General features: G+C 41.7%; 1 protein-coding gene across 1 annotated transcript in view; it reads right to left on the bottom strand.

Moving 5' to 3' along the window:
* The window catches only part of CCDC170 (coiled-coil domain containing 170), a 99,015-nt gene extending 77,830 nt beyond the window's left edge, over window positions 1-21,185 (bottom strand). The window contains exon 1 of the mRNA XM_077896895.1: window positions 21,068-21,185. The gene's annotated coding sequence lies outside the window, so the exon portion shown is untranslated. The remainder of the gene's footprint in view (window positions 1-21,067) is intronic.
* Window positions 21,186-22,524: the final 1,339 nt, after the last annotated feature.

Genomic DNA, 22,524 nt, shown 5'->3' with positions numbered 1-22,524 from the left:
TTAAGCATACTTTCAGTTGTCTTTGACTTAATTAAGAAATTAATTTTAATATTAAAATTAGAGTCACTTTTCTTTTAAGAATTGGAATATCACAAATGGAGCTATAATTTCTTTTCCCCATGATCTCTAATCTTTTTTTTTAAGATTTTATTTATTTATTCATGATAGACACAGAGAGAGAGAGAAGGAGAGAGAGACGCAGAGACACAGGCAGAGGGAGAAGCAGGCTCCATGCAGGGAGCCCGAAGTGGGACTTGATCCCTGGTCTCCAGGATCACGCCCTGGGCCAAAGGCAGGTGCTAAACCGCTGCACCACCCAGGGATCCCCTATGATCTCTAATCTTGACCCTCTTCTTCCAGTCCAGAGGTAATTATTTGATAAGTTCATTGAGTATCCTTCAGACCATTAAAAAAAAGTATTTTGGGTGAGTGCCTGGGTCACTCAGTCAGTTAAATGTCCAACTTCTGATTTTGGCTCAGGTCATGATCTCAGGGTCATGTGGGGCTCTGCGCTCAGCGGGGAGTCTGCTTTTCCCTCTCTCTCTGCCCTTACCAAACCCCATTCCCCACCCCCCCTCAAATAAATAAATAAGTCTTTAAAAAATTTTTTTCCGGGGCATCTGGGTGGCTCAATGGTTGAGCATCTGCTTTTGGCTCAGGTCATGATCCCAGAGACCTGGAATAAAGCCTTGTGTTGGGCTCCTGGCTTAGCTGGGAGTCTGCTTCTTCCTCTCCTTCTGCCCCTCCCCTTGACTCGTGCACTCTCTCTCTCAAATAAATAAATAAAATCTTTAAAAAAAAAAAAGAGTGAATGGAATTAGTTTCTGGCTCAGTGAATATTAGTTATGTATGTGTATATATATGTGTGTGTATACATATATATCTTATACATATATACATCTTAAATACATATCCTATATATATAATGTGTTTTATACACACACACACACACACACACACACACACACAATATATGGGGATTTTTCAGAATTACATCAGAATGATATATATATATGAATTACACCAGGATTAGCATGTGAAACAAATCTCCTAAAGGTTTGGCATCTCAGTTTTTCTAACTGCAGCTCCTCCCCACCCAATGAAAAGACTCAATTTCTTTCAGTGGACACTTGGGCTGCTTCTACAATTTAGCTATGTAAATAATTCTGCAATAGACATAGGAGTACATATATCCTTTTGAATTAGTGTTTTTATAAATACCCAGTAGTACAATTACTGGATCACAGGATAGTTCTATTTTTACTTTTTTGAGGAACCTCCATACTGCTCCCACAGTGGCTGTACCAATTTACATTTCCACCAACAGTGCAAGAGAATTTCCTTTTCTCCACATCCTTGCCAACACTAGTTGTTTCTTATATTTTTTATTTAAACCATTCTGACAGTGTGAGGACATCTAATTGTAGTTTTGATTTGCATTTCCCTGATGATGAGTGACGTTGAGTATCTTTTCACATGTCTGTTAGCCATCTGGATCTCTTCTTTGGAGAAATGTCTGTTATGTCTTCTCTCCATTTTCTAGATTATTCTTTTTTGTGTGTTGAGTTGCATAAGTTCTTTATATATTTAGGATACTGACATTTCATTGAATATGGCATTTGCAAATATCTTCCCCCATTCAGTAGCTTGCTTTTTTGTTTTAATAGCTTCCTTCACTGTGCAGGAGTTTATTTGGTGTAGTTCCCAAAGTTTATTTTTGCTTTTGTTTCTCTTGCCTGCAGAGACATTCATAAATATGTAGCTAACGCCAATGTCCAAGAGATTACTACCTATGTTTTCTTTTAGGAGTTTCATGGGTTCAAGCCTCATAGTTAGGTATTTTATACATTTGGGATTTTTGTGTATACTGTAAGAAAGTAGTCCAGCTTCATTCCTTTCCATGTAGCTGTCCAGTTTTCCCAATACCATTTAATTAAGTTGTGTGGGGTTTTTTTTAAATTATATGTTTAAAAAAAGCATAATTGGGATTACGCTATAATTTTATATCCTATCTTCTTCACTAAATATTACTATTTCCCCAAGTATTCTTTAAAAATATTAAAAGCTGTACAATATTCCATCATAAAGTTGTAATTTAACCTGCTATTCTCCTATGTTTGGACATTTAGTTACTTTTTTCCTATCAGTCACTATTATAAATCTATTAGAATTCTGATTGTTTCCTTAAGATAAATTTCTGGAAGGGAAACAACCGGGTTAAGGCAAATAAAAATTTTAAGGATTCTGGTATATAAGTGCATAAAAAGTAGCACTGATTTACATTCCCAGCAATAATTTATTATAACAGTTTCATGGCACTAGGGTCACAGCTTAACCAGTCCCTTCTCAAAATTCTCTTTATCACTTTGAAGATGCCTGTATTTTAATATTGATCACATAAATAATAACAATAGTAACATTAGCCATCATTTTTTTGAGGATTTGATATAAACAGACACAATATAAGCACTTTACTAACATTATTACAGCCTACCCTTACAACATCTCTGTAAGGATGCAGAGCTCTGGCTAGCCCAAGGACCCACGTGTAGTAAGTGATGGAAACTGACTTCAAACTCATAAGTCCGTCTTATTCTAAATCCATGCTTTCCTATCTCTCTCTCTGTCTCTCATGAATAAATAAATAAAATCTTAGAAAAAAAAAAAACCCGGTTTAGCACTGCCTTCAGCCAAGGGCGTGATCCTGGAGACCCAGGATCGAGTCCCACGTCGGGCTCCCTTCATGGAGCCTGCTTCTCCCTCTGGCTGTGTCTCTGCCTCTCTGTGTCTCATGAATAAATAAATAAACAAAATATTTAAATAATAAATAAGTAAATAAATCCAGCTTTCATCCTGGGGTCTGCAAATGTTTATCAAGTATGAAATTAATGAATTTAAATATTTATTTATGTTTAAAGGGTGTACAAGCACTACTATCCAGATTAGGTATATTACCAAATATATACAAAAATATAAATAAAGCAAGATGAGATTAAGATAAATAAAAATCAAAATATTTTCTTCCTGAACCTCTCATAAATAATTTTGTACACTCCCTGTAGTCATCAGAGCACTTTAGGAAGCACCACCCTAACCTTCTACACTTGTTTTCAGGTCTACCCTTGAATATAAGCTGCACCAGGGCACACCCTGTGTCTGTGTCCAATATCTACTACAGGGCACATCCTGTGTCCAGTGTCTACAACAATGCTGGGCACAGAGAAGGCATTCATGAAATATATGTAGAGTACTAATAAATGAAAGAACAATTTGGCTACAAAGTTGTACGTTTGAAGGCAAAACCTAGAAATCAATTATATTTGTATCCCTAGAACGAGGTACCTTTCCTAGGACATGATGAACACCTCCATAAATGTCCTCTGAGTGGATATCTATTCAATATTTGTGGAATAAGTGAGTGGATGGAATAAATAAAACAACAGAATGGAAAGGCTTCTTCCCCTTTGTTCACATCTCTAAGGTTAACATATCAAACATAAAAATATCTCATTGAACTTATTTACTTATTTCTAATAACATCTTACTAGCACTAAACCATGGCCCCTCAGAAGAAGTATAAATGGAATTTTACTCACCTCTTATAAAAATAGAAAATAATAGACCTCATATTTTTAAAATTAACCCTGGCTAGAGGTCAACCTAGAACAGAGAGATGAGCTTTAGAAGAAGTTGGAGAGGACAGGAGATAGTTAACCAAGGTATAGTGGGGAGGAGAGGCCATGAACTGTTCATCCACATCTTGTCAGATAAGGATAAAAGTACAAAACATTTATAAAATGCTTCCCTTGAAGGAACCAAAATAATGAATCTTAATCCTTGTTACAATGAAGGTCCATTACTATTTAATTTATAATTTTTCTGGATTTTTTTAGGAAAATATCTTAGCTAACAAGTTTGCAATTATTTCTTTAACTCATCCTGCCTTTACAAGCTTGCCAGGGCCCAAGCAACAGGCAGTCTTGATCTTGAGGTTTTACAGATTAGATGGATAAAGTTTTATACATGGGAAATTACATCAACTATAATTTCAGTATCTTTATTCTGTGACCTTGCTGATATGTCACTTAAGTTCACTCAGAAAGCATTAAGATGTTTTGTCTTGCCTTTTTCCTTCAGTTGTGACTGTAATGATTAACTCATTTCTAAAATTACTAAAAATGTAGAACTTTTCTCTGAAGCTCTTTAAGCAACTGTCAGTCCCTCTTTGCTTATTTCCATTCCTACAGTGGAGATTATCACCTCACCAGAATGTAAACTCCATGAGGGCATTATTATTATTATTATTATCATTATTTATAGCCACCGGGTAGTAAATACTTATCATGCTAGGTCTGTATTAAGCATGATTCAAATACAACGTTATTTGATTCCGAGAACTATGTGCAGCTGTTACTCTCTCTCTGTCTCTCATGAATGAATAAATAAAATCTTTAAAAAAAAAAAAAAAAAGGAAAACACTGATTAAATCTTACAGCTGTATTTTTGACTCATCCCCTCCTCTCTCAGTCTCTTTATTCCGGTTCCCTCTACCCAGCCACCTTATGGTCTGCTTTCATTCCTTACATTGGCCTTCAGGAGCCTCAATCTAAATTAGTTCTTGTGTTATTTGATTTCATGACACCCAGTACTTATCCTTAACCATTATTTATATGAATATTTATTTCATACCCACTTCCCGTGCTAGACTATGAGATCCATAGGAGGCAGGAAAATGCCTGTTTTTTTCACCACTGTGTGACTGGGTTTCAGTTAAATACTAAAAAAAAAAAAAAAGGAATGAAGGACTGAATGAGATGGCACAGCCAAAATCAAAACCAAGGCTGTCTGACTCCAAAGCCCATGCTTCTAGTCATACCTCTGTTGTCGCATATATATCTCGTTAAATGTCAAAACGATCATTTTTCTCTAAACTGAATTATTTTCTCACTCTCAATATTGCTGTCTGCAAATCCAGCAGTCGTAATAATGAGTTGCATTTCCATAAGTTATGTCAAGTTCAAAGAATATGACTTTAATAAATTCATAATTAAACTTTCCAACTACATTTTGGAAGGTGCATTCTGCTTTCTACAAGTTCATAAATATTGTACAGATCAAGTCCAGCCAATCCAGCCAATTTAGAAGCTAATAGTTTAGTTCAATATAAAGTTCTATGAAGTTGTTTTAAATCTATTTACATTAGCAAGATAACTTCTCAGACTGAATGCAAGGAAAATCACAGCAAATTAATTAACTTCAGGCGGTATTTTAAGTGCTAGCAGTTTCTCAGCATTCATATTGAATACAGCCTCATGGGAGGTACTGGGTTTGACTGTCAAGACTGATAATGAATGCAGATTTGAAAACATGCCACATATGGATTAGTTTTTGTGAGAGAAATGGTGGAAACAGAAATCTCCATTGACAACCAGGTGGGATATTTTATTTGTGATTATCATACATATATATATGTATGATATATATATGTATGATACATATATATATCTTTTCACATGTTAAAGATTTAGAACTCTTCCCAAATGAGATTTCTTCACTCTACCTATAAACTTGGTAAATAAACTAAAACACTTGGTAAATAAACTATTGTAAAGCGAAAAAGATTTCAAGATGTAATATTTTAGCTGCTATGCAGAGTAGTGTGCTTCAAACTTTAAAAAGCTGTTTACTCAAACAGGCTTCTCAGAAATATTTCCCTTGTAAGAGACTTGAGACATAGTTTATCCCATCTTCCAAAAAATCAATTCTTTAGCACCAGAGAACTGCCATGAGGAGACTTAATTCCTGTGGGACCTCATTTCAGTACTCAACAGCTCTATATCAGCCTACGGAAGGAGCAAGCAATGTTAAGATAATTTTTCCATTACCTATCTCTTAGTATTACCTCTTCTATTACTTATCAATGCTTTCTAGACAGTGCTTCCATACACAGTTTCATCTCCCTAATGTCATAAATACATAGAAATATTTTACTATTGCTTTTAAGGAAATGCCAGCCTACCCATTTGCCTTCATGAACAGGAGTCTAAGAAGTCTAAGTCTTCTCTACCCAGATAGCATGATTTTAAAATCATGAACCAAAAATGGATGTAAAATACTTGGCTAGGGGCACCTGGGTGGCTCAGTAGTTGAGCATCTGCCTTTGGCTCAAGGCGTGATCCCAGGGTCCTGGGATTGAGTCCCACATCAAGCTCCCCACAGGGAGCCTGCTTCTCCTTCTGCCTATGTTTCTGACCCTCTTTCTGGCTCTCATGATAAATAAATAAAATCTTAAAAAATAAAAAATAAATAAAATACTTAGCTAATTATTGGGGCACTTGGGTGGCTCAGTTGATTAAGCATCCAACTCTTGGTTTCAGCTCAGGTCATGACCTCAGGGTCCTGGGATGAACCCTGTGTTGTATCAGGCTCGGCACTCAGCAGGGAGTCTACTTGCCTTTCTCCCTCTGCTTCTTCCTCCACTTGTGTTCTCTCCCTCAAATAAATAAAAATCCTTAAAATAAAATCTTAAAACTTGGTTAATTACTATCAAAAAAATTTAAGAGCCAATATGGCCAAAACCATAATCATTGTTTTGGGCAGCTATTCCCTAAAATTCTAATTGTCAATTCTAGGTTCTTCTATCCAGTAAGTCAACTCATTCCATTACTTGGGAGTACATCATATGAGTAGATACTGCCAGTGGGTCCATGGACATGTAGCTCAGACCCATATTTAGAGGATCCAGGGAAGCTTTCAAGAGCTATCATGGGGATGCCTGGGTGGCTCAGCAGTTAAGCATCTGCCATCAGCTCAGGGTGTGATCCTGGAGTCCTAGGATCGAGTCCCACATTGGGCTTCCTGCATGGAGCTTGCTTCTCCTTCTGCCTATATCTCTGCCTCTCTATGTCTCTGTGTCTCTCATGAATAAATAAATAATCTTAAAAAAAAAAAAAGAGCTATCATGTTCTGTGTTTTCAGAACTGGGCTTTCTGAAAGAGAATTATTTAAAATATTTAAAATTTCAAAAGCACAGCTTTGCATATAAATAACAAATCCTTGGGATTCACAGCACAAAAATTATTCCTTTAAATTGTAGAGAACAGTCCATGCTGGAGAATCATTTTCCCACCCAAAAGAGGATGTGTGGCTCCAGTACCTGGAAAAAGGAGACATGACCAGTGCCTAGGTATTACCTGCCCTCTTGGGACCTAACACCTGAAATAAGCAAGGAGAATAATAAAAACTCCAGCTAACTCCCTAGCTTCCCACGCTGTTGCCCCTGGAGATGGATGGCTGCTGGAGAGCCCTACAGGCAGGAGCACAGCTCCTGGGAAATGAGTAACAATGTTTGAATGATATGCCCATGGGGCCTGCAGGCAGCTCTGCCTCCTATACTCTCTCTTTTTTTTTTTTTTTTTTTGTGAGATTTTATTTATTTGAGAGAGAGAGTACCAGCAGGGGGAGGGACAGAAAGAGAGGGAGGGAGATGTAGACTCCCCACTGAGTAGGGAGTCCAACACGGGGCTCCATCCCGGGACCCCAGGATCACTACTTGAGCTGAAGCCACCCAGGTGCCCCCAGAATTCACTTCTCAAGCACGTAAGGGAAACCATAGCCTGGTTCCCCATTTGTCCCAAGGAAAGCAAAAAGGTAGACATAGAGAAGACTCTAGACATAAAGGGGGTTGAGGTGGGAATAAGAAACATGCCACACTGATGGACCTTCAGAAGCCAGAGCGAAGCAAAGGACTTCAGCAGAGACTGAGATCCAAGTCAAGGGATGGTGGGGAGGGTGGTCTTCAGCCCAAAGTGCCAAGATCCTCAAAACTACACCCACTCCCACCTGCAGAAACTTTGTTCACCTCAGAGAGAGAGTGAGGAAAACAATTGGAGTAAGTTCCTCTGAATTGACAAGATGATATTTTTCTTCTAAAGGGAGGAAACAGTGTCTCCTGAGTTAAGCCAAGTTGTTACAAAAAGTTTCATTTTTACCAGCCTAGGTGACAACACACTTTATGCTCACCGCCTATGTAGTATCTGTACTTTAGGCACTCACCTGAGAGAGCCATCGATCCTCTGCTAAGTACCAAAAACTTAAAAATTTAAATATAAATTTTAAAAAATATCCTCATGTGAGCAAGAAAGTAATAGAAACAGGTAACTAGATATTGCTCGGGTTCTCTACATTAGAATGGCAGAAAGTATTTCACCAGAGAAGTAACTTCTTAAGGCACAGGTGAATGTGCTTCAGCTTTACGGATAAATGTGATGAGAAAGCTTCCCACGGAGAAAGGTTCTGCACTGAAGACACCATCCGTTGTGTGTCATCAGAACACTTCGTATCTGTTTGGAAGGTTGTGGCCCGAAGTGGGGAGGGCTGGGGGTGAGTTCTGAGGATGAGTGGTTAGGCTAACTTTTGCAAAGACTGCCTATTCATCAGGTGGACTGCTGTAACGAAATACAGGTGGACTGGGTGGCTTCAGATACAGATATTCATTCCTCAGTTTCTGGAGGCTGGGAAGTCCAAGATCAAGGTGCCAGCTGACTTGGTTCCTGGTGAGAAGTCCCTTCCTAGCTAGCAGATGGCCATCGTTTCATAGTGTCCTCAACAGGCAGAGAGAGCTCTAGTCTTTTCCTCTTCTTACAAGGACACTAATCCCATCATGGCGGCCCAGCCTCATGACTTCATCTAAATCCAAATACCTCCTGATGGCCTCATCTCCAAGTACCATCACACTGGGGGTAAGGGCTTCAACCTATGAATTTGGGAGGGACACAAGCACCCAATGCACAATGATTGCAAGCTGAGTTTGCACAGAGTGGGAACAGGTAAATCCAAATTATAAGCAGTTGTGGGGCGCTGGGGATTTAAGTAGTTGACCACATCTCCAATCATCAATTATTTCTCCCCAATTTCTGCCTACTTCCTAATAATCTATATCCACATTTGACAATTCCAATCATGGAAGCTTCCAGAAGTTTCTGGGAAGAAAAGTTCTACCTCCACTGCTGCCTTCTCCTCTGTCACTGATATACCTGATGATGCCACTGCTTTTATATTTTCCAGAATGGGCACACAAACACACACACAATCTGGTCTTATTCCCAGCAGTCTTGGGAAATTATGCTGTCCTCTCTTTTAATTCGGTTCAGTGAAGCAGTGGACATAAGCACATATGCTCAGTCTATCTTGAGTGAAAAGCCCATATCAAGTGTTCATGCTCCAAAGAGGACAGTGAGGTCTGGAAGGGTTAAGGGACGTTCATAAGGTCTCACTTTTAGCAATCAGTGGGGCTGACTTATACCATATGTTCTAACTTACTATTTTATATAGGTTTCTGGTATAAAATATTTTGGAAGCTATGATTAGTTTATTAGTATTTCTTAGAAAATTTGAAGTGGAAGTGAATCTGACAACATAAAGAAACCAGACCTGGAGAGATTAAGTCAGCTTGTTTCAGAGTCAATAATATCCGGGTCTCTTCACTCCAAGGTTAATATTCTTTTTAGGCCAGCAAATATTTGCTCAATAAATGAATAAGCTTATGAGTAAACAATTTTCCTTTTTATAATTTTTTAAATTTTATTTATTTATTGGAGAGAGAGGGAGAGAGCTAGAGACAGCATGAGCTGGGGGAGGGGCAGGTGTGGAGGGAAAGGCAGATGCCCCGGTGAGCAGGGAGCCCAACATGGGCTAGATCCCAGGACCCCAGGATGACCTGAGCACCTGAAGATACCCAGGTGCGCAGTAAACAATTTTCTTAATAAGTGCCTATGATAGGAAGAATTTATTCCCTTCAGACCTTTTCAGTTTTCCTGTCAGCTCCCCCTCAACCATGACATGGTCAAATTTAATGGTTTAAAAATTCCTCCTCACTATCTCCTGGGAAAACCTCTTATTTCTCTGACCTTCCTGTATTCCTGACTTCAAGACCCACCTATGTACTGAGGAGCCTCAAGTATATGATGATCACTACACAAAACCTCTCTATTAGGTTCAAAATCTAGATCTAACTGCCCAGTGGATATCACCCAGATAACGCAGACACCTCCCATCCAACATGTCCAACACTGAACTCATGCTACTTTCCCCTAACCTGTTCTTTTTCCATCTCAGCAAAAGACAGCAAACACCCACCCAGTTCCTTGGGCCAGAAGCCCATACTTTACGATCTCTCTCTCTCTTTCTCTCTCTATTTCTCTCTATTTCTCTCTCTCTCCTCCCAGTTCCAAGGCCTCTATCTTGATTCTCACACCTAAGTAACTGTTGACTTTCAACATCTGTGCCTACCATGCTACTCTAGATTACCACAGTAGCCTCCAGAGTCTCCCCAACCTCAGACTTATCCCCACCCTACCCCACAAAAAGGTGCTAGTCCATTTGTAGCCAAAGGCATCTTTTTATTTTTATTTTTTTAAGTAGGTTCTAGCCCAACACGGGGCTTGAACTCTGGACCCCAAGATCAACAGTTACATCCTCTACTGACAGACCCAGCCAGGTGCTCCCTAAAGGGATCTTTTTTAAATGCAGAACTGTTCAATATATCCCAAGACTTAAAATTCTCCAGTGGCATCCCTCGCCCTTAGGGCAAAATCCAAACTCCTATAAAGTCCTATATGATCTGACCCTTGCCTACTTCACCAGCTTCTTCACCCATGACTGTTCTAACCTCACTATGCTCTCCAAGCACACTCCAGCCACACCAGCCTCCTGCAGTTGCCTGAGGGGACTTTGCTTCCTCCTCTCGCATGGCCATCAGCCACACTTTGTGCTATTGAGAAGACATCCAACACAACCATCTCTGATCCTCTGCCTCACCAACTCTTACCTTGCAAAGCTCAGCTTAAAATTCACTTCCTGGAAGAAGACTGCCCTGACTACCAAACCCAGGGAACATTTTTTTTTTAATTAGCTTCAGGGGCAGAATTTTGTGATTCATCAGTTGCATATAACACCCAGTCCTCATCACATCTAGTACCCTCCTTAGTGCCCATCACCAAATTGCCACATTTCCCCACCCACCTTCCCTCCAGCAACCCTCAGTTTGTTTCCTAGAGTTCAGTGTCTCTTATGGTTTGCCTCCCTCTCAATTTTCATCTTCTTTTTCCTTCCCTTCCCCTATGATTATTTGTTTTGTTTTTTAAATTCCACATGAGTGAAATCATATGATATTTGTCTTTCTCTGACTTATTTCACTTAGCATAATACCCTTTAATTCCATCTGTGTCATTGCAATTGGTAAGATTTCATTATTTTTTATGGCTGGGTTATATTTCATTGTGTATATGTACTACATCTTCTTTATCCATTCATCTGTTGATGGACAACTTTGCACAGTTAGGCTGTAAACATTGGGGTCCATGTGCCCCTTCGGATTACTATGTTTGCATCCTTTAGATAAACGCCAAGTAGTGCAATTGCTGAATCACTGGGTAGCTCTATTTTTAACTTTTTGAGGAATCTCCATACTGTTCTCCAGAGTGGCTGCCCCAGTTTGCATTCCCACCAAGAGCGTAAGAGTGTTTCCAGGGAACACTCTTGCTCCTCATGACTTGACCTCCCTGTGGCATGTGCCACACAAAGCACACTCTCCTTGAACCTCTCTTTACTTGTCTCCCATGCCTCCCTGCATTGCTTCCTCCTCTGACTTCCTGGCCCTCATCCTCTGTCCCTCCTGCAGCTCATCATCCTTCACCATTCTTTAACCTGATGGGGTTCTGTCCTCAACCCTCTGTTACTGAAGATACTCTTTCTGGCCAACGTCCTGAACTGCTGAGATTTCAACCATTCCCAGTGTCTGATGGCTCCCAAACCTGCACCTCTGGCTAGAGATTCCTATTTCCACTGTCTACTGAACATCACCTACATGTCCTGCTAGTACTTCAAAGTCAACATCATCTCCCTGCCATCACCAGAAGCAAAACTTGCCCACCTCCATCCTTGCCCCTGGTCTACTAGAGAAGACTGTGTAATTGCTTTTGTATTTCCTGCTAGATCCTTTTCTGAGACCATGCCTTTACCCCGGGCATGCATTCCTCCAGCCTTTTTAAAACTTTTATGTATTACCATTCTTGTTTACTTAACTACACTGCAAGCTCAATAGTTAGAAAATGTCTTCTACTTTGTCACTCCATTTGTTGCAGGCATATGTCTTTTAAGTTTTGTTTCAGTCTTACAGAAGAGTTGCAAGAATATTCCAATAAACCCAAGTATATGCTTCACTTAGATTCACCAACTGTGAGAACATTTTGCCATATTTGATGATTCCTTTCTCCATAGGAATAGTGTTTATTACAACTATGATCACTGAATCATGGGTAATTTGCCGACATCATGGACCTCACTACCAAATACTTCAGCATGTATCTCCTAAGAACAAGAGCATCCCTTTGCATAAAACAGTCAAATTTACAGAATTTGACAATGACATCATATTATTTACCAATTATCTCAATAATATTCCTTGGAGCAACTTTTATCTGCATGGCATGTATTGTCAAGTACCTTCAGCCTGTCTGATGTGCAATAGGTCCTCAGCCTTTCTTTGACTATCATAACATCAGCAATGAGATAAACTGACATAGGGCTCCTAACGTAGTATACAGAGAACACATCTCTCATAGAAAATCACCATAAATGCCAAAAAGGATTGAGTTGAATCTATGCAGGAACACTGGACATACCCCAACTGAGGAACATTCTACAAGCTGGGCTCCTTTTAAGCACATGGCCGTCATTTCCAGTGCCAGTTTCAGAATACAGCTCCACTTTATAGCTGCTCAAGGAAAGAATTTATCTTCTGTGCCTAACAGAGAGCCAAGGATTCAATGGGAGATTGCCAAATAGGTGACTAACTCGATGTATAATTCACTAAGCAGAATATTTCTGATTCAGATTTCCTCTCAACATCTCATTTTTGCTTACGTCAAACACTCATAAGATGTCAACACTGAGGGGCGCTTTGGTGGCTCAGTCAGTTCAGCATCTGCCTTTGGCTCAGGTCATGATCCTGGGGTCCTGGGATAGAGTTCTGGATCAGGATCCCTCCTTAGCAGGGAACCTGCTTCTCCCTCTCCCTCTGCCTGCCACTTCCCCTGCTTGTGCTCTCTTTCTTAATAAATAAAATCTTTAAAAAAAAAAAAAAAGTATCAACATCAACACTTCCTTTGTAGTATTCTCCACTACTACCCATTTCTTTTACCTCAAAGTGGAAGAGACTTAGGGAAATGTGATAATTATAGTGAAACATAAATATAGTCTGAAAACTTCCCCTTTGCACTGACACTAAGGTTAGGCTATGATGGCCTGACTATGCTGAAATATGCATTTCTGTACAATGTTAACAGGGAAGATTCAAGAGGGAAATCACAGGGTAAATTCAATGAAAAGGAAGTTATTCCGGTTACTCAAAAATAGAAGGCATGTATTTGTTTTTATAAGCAATATTTAAGATATTCTATTCAAGCACTATCTAAATACATAGATAGAGAAGCCATAATCAATAGGTATGCTGGTATCAGAAAAAAGAAAAGAAAAGAAAAGAAAAGAAAAGAAAAGAAAAGAAAAGAAAAGAAAAGAAAAGAAAAGAAAAGAAAAGAAAAGAAAAGAAAAGAAAAGAAAAGAAAAGAAAAGAAAAGAAAAGAAGTTTAGTGCTACTGGTCCACCTCAGCAACACCTCTGAAGTTCTCTGCGTTAGATCTAAGCCTCCAAAGTACTAATTTCTAAAAGAAACTGCAAGCAAAACAAAGAAAAAAAACCTTGGATAAAGTACATAGCATGAATAATTCCTGGCGCGGCAAAGGTAAATCCCTTGTTCAGTTAAATGTTTTTAAGTTGTCCTTCAACACAGAAAAAGAAAGTCTTCATAATGAGTCAACCTAATTCAAGTACAAACCAAGGAGCACTCACTATGGCTTCAAATACATTACACATTATATTTGGGAACATTAAGTAAACACACACACATTTAAAAATATGCAAAGAAAAACTTGCTCTGTTTGGTGTTCAAAAAGCTCTACTACCTGTCCTTTGAACTTATCCTTATGTCTTAATGCTGCATTCTAAAGCCAGGTAATCAAAGAGTATTTAGGTAACAGGAGGAACCAAGTATTGTAGTTAAAAGAAACAAAATTAGATATACAAATAAACTATTTATTTTAAAAAAATTCTTTTTAAGGTTTTATTTATTTATTCACGATAGTCACACAGAGAGAGAGAGAGGCAGAGACACAGGCAGAGGGAGGAGCAGGCTCCATGCAGGGAACCCGACGCGGGACCTGATCCTGGGACTCCAGGATCGTGCCAAGGGCCAAAGGCAGGAGCCAAACCGCTGAGCCACCCAGGGATCCCCTTAAACATTGTATTCTGAAATAGTTTTCGACTGAGAGAAAAGTTGCCAAATTAGAAGAGTTTCTGTATATCCTGTAGTCTGCTTCCCCTAATGATAATAACTAGGATAACCAAGGCGTCTATTTAAACAAGGAAACTAACATCGGTATGGTACTATTAATTAAGCGACCATTTTTTTCACTAATGTTCTGCTTGTGGTCCAGACACAGGTCCAGGCCCCCACATCCCATGTAGTATCCTGTCTTCTTGATGTGCTCCAATCATGTCTTTCACATTTCAGAGTCCTTTCCGTTATTTTCCTTCAAGGTGGGTGCATCTACTGTTTTCATTGATCAGACTGTCATCATTTGTTTTTATTTAAGATTTTATTCATCGACTTGAGAGAGAGCGAGCAAACAAGAGCAGAGTCAGAAGCAGACTCCCCACCCAGCAGGGAGCCTGACACGGGGCTCAGTCTCAGGACCCTGGGATCATGACCTGAGCCAAATGCACATGCTTAACCAACTGAGCCACCCAGGCGTCCCTCAGCATTTACTTTTGATAGTAGAAAGTCCTTACTTATTTACAAGGGAAAAACATCTTATTATTTATCTAGTTCAATCCCTACCAATAGAGTATATTTTCTAGGATTTTGTCCAGTTGATTCCTAGTCTAATGGTGTTTTTCTCCCTTGGACAAAAAGAAAAAGTAATCCTGTTAACTTTCACAGCCACATCCCAAAAATCTTATACATTTTAATTCTACTTAACCAAGTTTGTATCTTTAGTAAGTAGCTCTCTTACCAAATTTTTCCCTGGTTGCTATTTCAGATAGTAACAGAGGAATACTGAAAAAGTTCTACTCTAGTTTGATTTGTCTATATGTCCTTACAGATTTTTGCTTCTGACAATTTTTATTTTGCATATTTTAATACCAAGTTTAGATGCCATGTTATTGCATATATATCCATATATATATATATTTAGAATTCTTACACCTTCCTGTTGAATGAAAATTTTTATTATTATGCGGTAGTGATATAATCTGTATAGTGACTCTTTACATCAGTAATGCATTTTTCCTTAAAAGTATTTCTAATCAGTTTTCTTTTATTTTTTTACCTGATAAATTTTTAAATTTTATTTATTTATTTTAGAAAGAAAGACGTGGCAGGGTCAGGCAGAGAGAGAGAAAGACATAAGCAGACTCTGAGCTGAGCCAGGAGCCCACATAGGGATCCATCTCACAACCCTGAGAACCTGAAGGGAAACCAAGAGTCAGAGGCTTAACGAACTGTGCCACCCAGGGACCTCATGCCTAATGAATCTTTTTATACACTTTGCTTTCAACTTCTCCATGTACTTTTGTTTACATGTCTTTCACAAATATCACGTGCCTAGATCAAAAAAATTCAATCTGACAATTCTGTCAGTTGACTGAGCATTTCGTCCTTACACCTTCATTGTAATTACTAATACATTTATTTCCACCATCATTCTGGGTTTTTTTTTTCTCTGCTTTTTCTGTTTCTTTTTTCTTTCTTGCCTTTTTTGGGGGATATAAGCTTTTTTCAATAGGGATGTTTCTAATTAATCTTCTAATCACGAAGAAGATTAGGTATCTTCTAATCACGAAGACAGGTGATTAGAGTCATGTCTTTTCTTAAACTTGAGTTTGATTAAAAAGAAGAGGGGAAACAAAAAAGCAAACCAGAGAGGGAAGAAATGATTCTTTAAAAAGTAGAAATGGAGGGACGCCTGGTGGCTTAGTCAGTTAAGCATCTGTCTTGGGCTCAGGTCAAGATCCCAGGATCCTGGGATTAAGCCCCATGTCAGGCTCCCTGCTCAACCTGGAGCCTGCTTCTCTATCTCCCTCTGCCCCTCCCCCTGCTCATGCTCCCTCTCTCTTGCTCTCCCTCAAATAAAAAAACTATTTTAAAAAATTACAAATGGACACTGCCTTATACCTATTAGGATGGATACTATGAAAAGAAAAAAGGAGGCAGGAAAGAAAAATGTAAGTGTGGATGAGGATATAGAGAAATGGAGTCTTTGCACACTGCTGATGGCAATGTAAAATGGTTTAAGCTACTATGGAAAGCAGTATGGTGGTTCCTCAAAAAATTCAAAGTAGAAACATCATATCATCCAGCAATCCCAAAAGAATTGAAAGCAAAGTCTTGAAGAGATATTTGTGCACCCATGATCAAGCAGAATTACTCACTAGAGCCAAAAGGTGGAAACAACCCAAGTGTCCACAGACAGATGAAAGGATAAAGAAAATGTGATATATACATACAATAGAATATTATTTGACCTCAAAAAGAAAGGAAATTCTGCATGCTACAATATGGATGAGTCTTGAGGACATTATTTTAATAAAGCAGTCACAAAATGACACACTGAATGATTCCACTTATATGAGGTACCTTGTATAGTCAAATTCAGAAACAGAAAATAGAATGGAGATTTCCAGGGCCAAGGAAAAGAGGAGAATGGGAAGTTATTGTTTAGTGGGTACAGAGTCTGTTTTGTAAGATGAAAACGGTTCTAAAAAAAAAAAAGAGTTCTAGAAATGGATGGTGGCAATGGTTGCAGGATAATATAAATGTACCGACTGCCACTGCACTGTACATGTAAATATGGTTAAGATGGCAAAATTTATGTTAGGTGTATTTTTTCATAATTTTTTACAGTTGGAAATATTGGGGAAATCAAGGGAAAACTGACTGTACTTCCTTCATAATTATACCTGACCAGCTCCAGGGCCTTTGCTTTGAGGAGCTATAGCTGTTGATAATCTGTGTTGCTATTTACATCTTCTCATAACAACCCCATCAGACAGTTAGCGAACCTGTTTTACAGAGAAGAAAGTTGTTCAAAGTCTCAAAGGTGCTATATACGAGAGCCTCAACTTGGTTCAGGTCTTTTAGGTATGTGAAAACACTAACAGAGCAGAGCCACCATATATTTGTGGCCTATGATCCCAAATCCAATCACTTTTTACCAAATGGCTGATACACCTTTTTGCTAACTCGTATTATTTTAATAATTTGGTAACATTTTTCAGCTTCCATTCCTTATTTCTCCCCCCACCCCCAATACCTTATTTCAAACACCACAACAAAGTTAACCTGTTCCGCTCAAAGCTATATTTGTAAATTTCCCCAAAGGGTGTTTCTGCCCTCCATGCTTGAGCTGTTAGACTTCAAGTCACATAATACCACTCGCAGTATTCACAACATTTTCTAGGCTAGTACAGCTCTGCTGATGACTTGATTAGAGGTAAACCCACCTTGAGAAAAATGCAGCATTAAATTTGGTTCATGGATGATACCAACAAAAGCCATCTGTTTATGTGTCTGTTTCTCTTGATTATGAACTCTTGATTCTTCACTGAGAGCAGAAACTATGTCAAATTCATTTTTTACCTTCAGTACCTTGTACAAATCCTCAATTACTGATTGTTGAGTTGGCAGTTGTGGAGTAAATGCTGAAGCATATTCCAAAAGTTACAGAGAGATAGCTAATAATAATAAGCACTTACTCTCTTTCTTGGATGCATTATCTATATTAACCGTGAAGTCCCAAAACTACGCTCTGTGGTAAGTGCTCTGATCCCACGATTCAGATGAAGAAACTAAAACTCAGAGATATACATAATTTCTTTGCCCATGTCATCACAGATAAGGGATATAATCAGGACTGCTTCAGCCCCAAACTAGCACCTTTGGTCTCTGCAGTATTTTACTTCCTCATATAGCTGCATGCTATTATATTTTAGTCTGCTTTTAGTGCATGATAGTGTGGTCAGAAAAGTACTAAACTTTGACAAGATGTTTAAGAGGGATTACCTGGGTGGCTCAGCGGTTTGGCACCTGCCTTTGGCCCAGGGCGCGATCCTGGAGTCCCGGGATCGAGTCCCGCATCAGGCTCCTGGCGTGGAGCCTGCTTCTCGCTCTGCCTGTGTCTCTGCCTCTCTCTATGTCTATCATAAATAAATAAGTAAATCTTAGAAAAGAAAAGAAAAGAAAAGAAAAGAAAAGAAAAGAAAAGAAAAGAAAAGAAAAGAAAAGAAAAGAAAAGAAAGATGTTTAAGTCCCAGCTACATCAGCTGCTAATTGGGTAAGCCATTTTAACATCTATATAATGGGAAATTATTGCCTTGCCTACCTGAGTTATAAGATTATCTCAGATATAAGTATTTAGCAAACTGAAAAATGAACTATGATAAATGCTGCTCTTTCAGCTCCTACTTTTTGTCTCAGTAAAATGTAGGTCTTTTGGGTCAATTAAAATCTTGGGCTTGATGAGTATTTTCCCTTTTTTTTTAAATTTTATTTATTTATTTAGAGAGAGTGCATGTGTGTGAGTACAGGTGTGGGGGAAGGACAGAAGGAGAGGGTGTGAGTTATCTCAAACTGACTCATCCTGAGCATAGAGCCCCTGACGGGGCTCAATCCCATGATGCTGAGATCATGACCTGAGCCAAAAATCAAGAGTTGGACACTTAACTGAGCCACTCAGGCACCCTGAATATTTTCCTTTATGTAGGTAGTAAAATTTATCCTAAAAATCTCGACATGAATCAATAAGATTAATCAATATGATCACTTATTTATTGCTAAAGCTTATTTTCCCCACTTTTACAGTGGAAAACTCTGGCAAATACCACCCCCATCAGGATCACCAAAAGTGGGACCAAGTGACATCATGCACCTCCTGGTGTGATACACAGAGGCACATCACTTTATAGTATTTCTACCAAAAATCTTTTTTTTAAGATTTTATTTATTTATTCATGATAGAGAGAGACAGAGACAGAGAGAGAGAGAGAGAGAGACACAGAGGGAGAAGCAGGCTCCATGCCAGGCGCCCAACGCAGGACTCGATCCCGGGACTCCAGGATCGCGCCCTGGGCCAAAGGCGGCACTAAACCACTGCGCCACCCAGGGATCCCTCTACCAAAAATCTAATGAAAACCAATCAGACAAACTTACTCTGCAAGACAAATGACCTAGGCTCTAAAACTATCAGTATCGGGATCCCTGGGTGGCGCAGCGGTTTAGCGCCTGCCTTTGGCCCAGGGCGCGATCCTGGAGACCCGAGAATGAATCCCACGTCGGGCTCCCGGTGCATGGAGCCTGCTTCTCCCTCTGCCTGTGTCTCTGCCTCTCTCTCTCTCTCTGTGACTATCATCAATAAATAAAAATTAAAAAAAAAACTATCAGTATCACCAAAGACAAAGAAAGACTAAGGAACTCTTCCACATTTATAGACTAAAGATACATAACTAAATACAATGCATGATCCTGAAATGAAAAATATTCTGCAGCAAGTAGCATTATTGGGACAACTGGCAAAATTTTTGTGGATGGTGTACATTAGATAAAGTTACTGCAACAATGTCAAACACCCTGGATGTGATCATTGCATTTTGGTGGAGAATGCCCTTGCTCTTAGGAGATACCTACTAGAATATTTGGGAATGAAGACCCATGATGTCTATAGTTCACTTTCAATTGTTCTTCCAAACAAATATAAATAATACAAAAACACTATATACTTATGCACAGGCTAACATCTTTTTTCAAGATTTATTTATTTATTTATTTATTATTTATTTATTTCAAAGAGAGAGAGCACAAACAGCGGAGGGGCAGAGGGAGAAAGAGAATCCTCAAGCAGACTCTAGCTGAGCACGGAGCTGTGGTGGCTCCATCCTAGGACCCTGAGATCATTCCCTGGAGAAATCAAGAGTGGGCCACTCAGTGGACTGAGCCATTGAGGCGCCGCTGAGCTAACATTCTTAATTCACAGAGGATACCATATTGGGATAAAATTTGCAGATGTCAAATGGAAACAAAATTACTTTTATTTGTACAATATATTACTAATTTTCCACAATAAGCCAGGGAACAGAGAAATCTAAACATAGGTCCCATATAAGGCAGCAATCAAAGTTTCTAAATATTAGAATTCCTCTAACATGTTGGAGAATCCACCCTATGCTTGACTCTGAGAGCGTCCCCCAGAGATTTCTGTGGTCAGTATGGTTAGGCTGAGGACAACTCCTGGTTAGCAGCTTTGCCCAACACAATTCCTCCCCTGGCTCTGGCAACACCCCTAACAAACTATGCGTGGTGGGACCCTGATGCCAGGTCCAAAAGGGGGTACAAGCCAGCCCTAGCTTCATGTGTTTGTCTTAGAGCCTGAGGCCCAAAGTCCTCAATGCCTAAGCACCTCCTGAGAGTAACTGAGTAAACGGATCCAAGGACAACTGAACGTCTCTAGGGTCATCAGCAACGAAGGCCAGCGACTTCGCTGGAGCGTCATTAACCCAACCACACCAGATTCTGAAGACGTTGCTCTGAATCACTTCTCAGTAGGCAAGTAGTGTAAGTGCAATGAACGGGGGGGGGGGGGGGTCGCGGAGGGGCTACAGGCGCTGTCTCTCGAATTCCACCCGTTTAAATGCTCAGAGAAGCAAACTGGTACCAACTACAACTGAGAGGCACTTCACAGACTCACAGCCGGCCCGTACCTTCCCGGCATTAACCGGCCGCCGGCAGCCTCGGGCCGCTTCCAAGGCGGAGCCATGCCCACGAGGCACCCACGCCCTGGGAAGGAGAAGTCTGCAAGGACCCGGCGCCCAGGCGCTCGGCGGCGGTCCCTCCGCGGGTGCTCCGCGGCGTTCCGGGAGGCCTCGGGGCCGGGCGGGCGGGCGGGCGGGGACGTACCTCGGGCGCGGGCTGCAGGCGCTGCGGGCGGCAGGTGCTGCGGGCGACTCGCTGGCCGGGTCGCGACGCCTGCAGCGGGAGGAGCGGCCGCCGCGGACCCGACGGCGCGCTCGGGGCGGGGCGCGGGGCGCGGGGGGCGGAGCGCGGGGGGCGGCTGGGGGCGGGTGCGGGCGGGGTGGGGCGGGGCTCGGGACGCGGGGCTCGGGGCTCCGGGCAGGGGCGGGCGGCGCGGGCGGGGGAGGGGGGGCGCCGGGCGGTTCGGGGCGGTGCAGGGCGGGGCGGGTGCGGGCGGGGCTCGGCTGGGGGCGGGGCTCGGGGCGGAGCGAGGCGGCGCGGGGCGAGTGCGGGCGGGGCGGGGCGGGGCGGGGCGGGGCTCGGGACTCGGGGTGGGTGCGGGCGGGGCGGGACGGGGCGCGGGGTGGGTGCGGGCGGGGCGGGGCGGGGCTCGGGACTCGGGGTGGGTGCGGGCGGGGCGGGGCGCGGGGCGCGGGGGCCGGTGCGGGCGGGGCGGGGCGCGGGGCGCGGGGGCCGGTGCGGGCGGGGCGGGGCGCGGGGCGCGTCTCCCCGGGCAACCAGTAAACGCGGCGGGACGGCTCACCCCGGACGCTGGCGACGCTCGCAGGACCCGCGGGGCCCCGCACCCTTGAGCGTCTGAGATGCGCCCCGCGCGGCGGACAGACCCGGGTCCTGCCGACGGGGTCCTGGGCGGCGCAGGCGGCCCGGTCCGGCCAGGCCGAGGCTGGTCCCCGGTGTGAGAGGCGGGTCTTCGCCGTGGGACCCCCCCGCGAGCGCGGTTCCAGGTCGTGTCCTGCCAGGCAGGCACAGGGGACAGCGAGTGGCCAGTGTTACGGTCAACGTTGCCGTGCTGGTGCGCTGGAGCGGTAGGAGCGTGCTGACACAAAGGTCAAGAGCATTTATTTAGCACCTACTGTGTGCAAATGTTGCAGTCCTGCAAGCTCTGGGGCGGGGCGCGGGCTTCCAGGGGCGCGCGCCGAGCCACGGCACAGGCTCCGTGCTCAAGGGAGTGCGGCGCTTGGTTTAATGTTCGGCTGTACCAGCCTTGACGTGCTGAATGATGTGTGAACACGGGACCCTACATTTTCATTTCGTACTGGGCTCTGCAAATTAAGTAGCCTGTCCTGGTGAGCGTTCTTGCTTTTGAGCTTCTCAACAACCTGCAGGAAAATATAAGTAATAGTGATACTAGTGTTAGCAACAGCCATAGCTTCTCGTTATGAAATACTTATGTGTTCTTACAAGAGCTATTCTAAGTGCTTTCAGGTGTGATCTTATTGAATAAAACAAGATTATGAAGTGGACATTAGAATAATCCATGCTTTTACATTTTTTACTTATTTATTCATAACAGACACACAGAGAGAGAGAGGCAGAGACATAGGCAGAGGGAGAAGCAGGCTCCCCATGGGGGAGTCTGATGCAGGACTGGATCCCAGGAC

The sequence above is a fragment of the Canis aureus genome, chromosome 1, assembly GCF_053574225.1.
Source record: "Canis aureus isolate CA01 chromosome 1, VMU_Caureus_v.1.0, whole genome shotgun sequence".
Lineage (NCBI taxonomy): Eukaryota > Metazoa > Chordata > Mammalia > Carnivora > Canidae > Canis > Canis aureus.
Note: the sequence above shows the minus strand (reverse complement) of the source record. Positions and strands in the feature narration are given on the sequence as shown.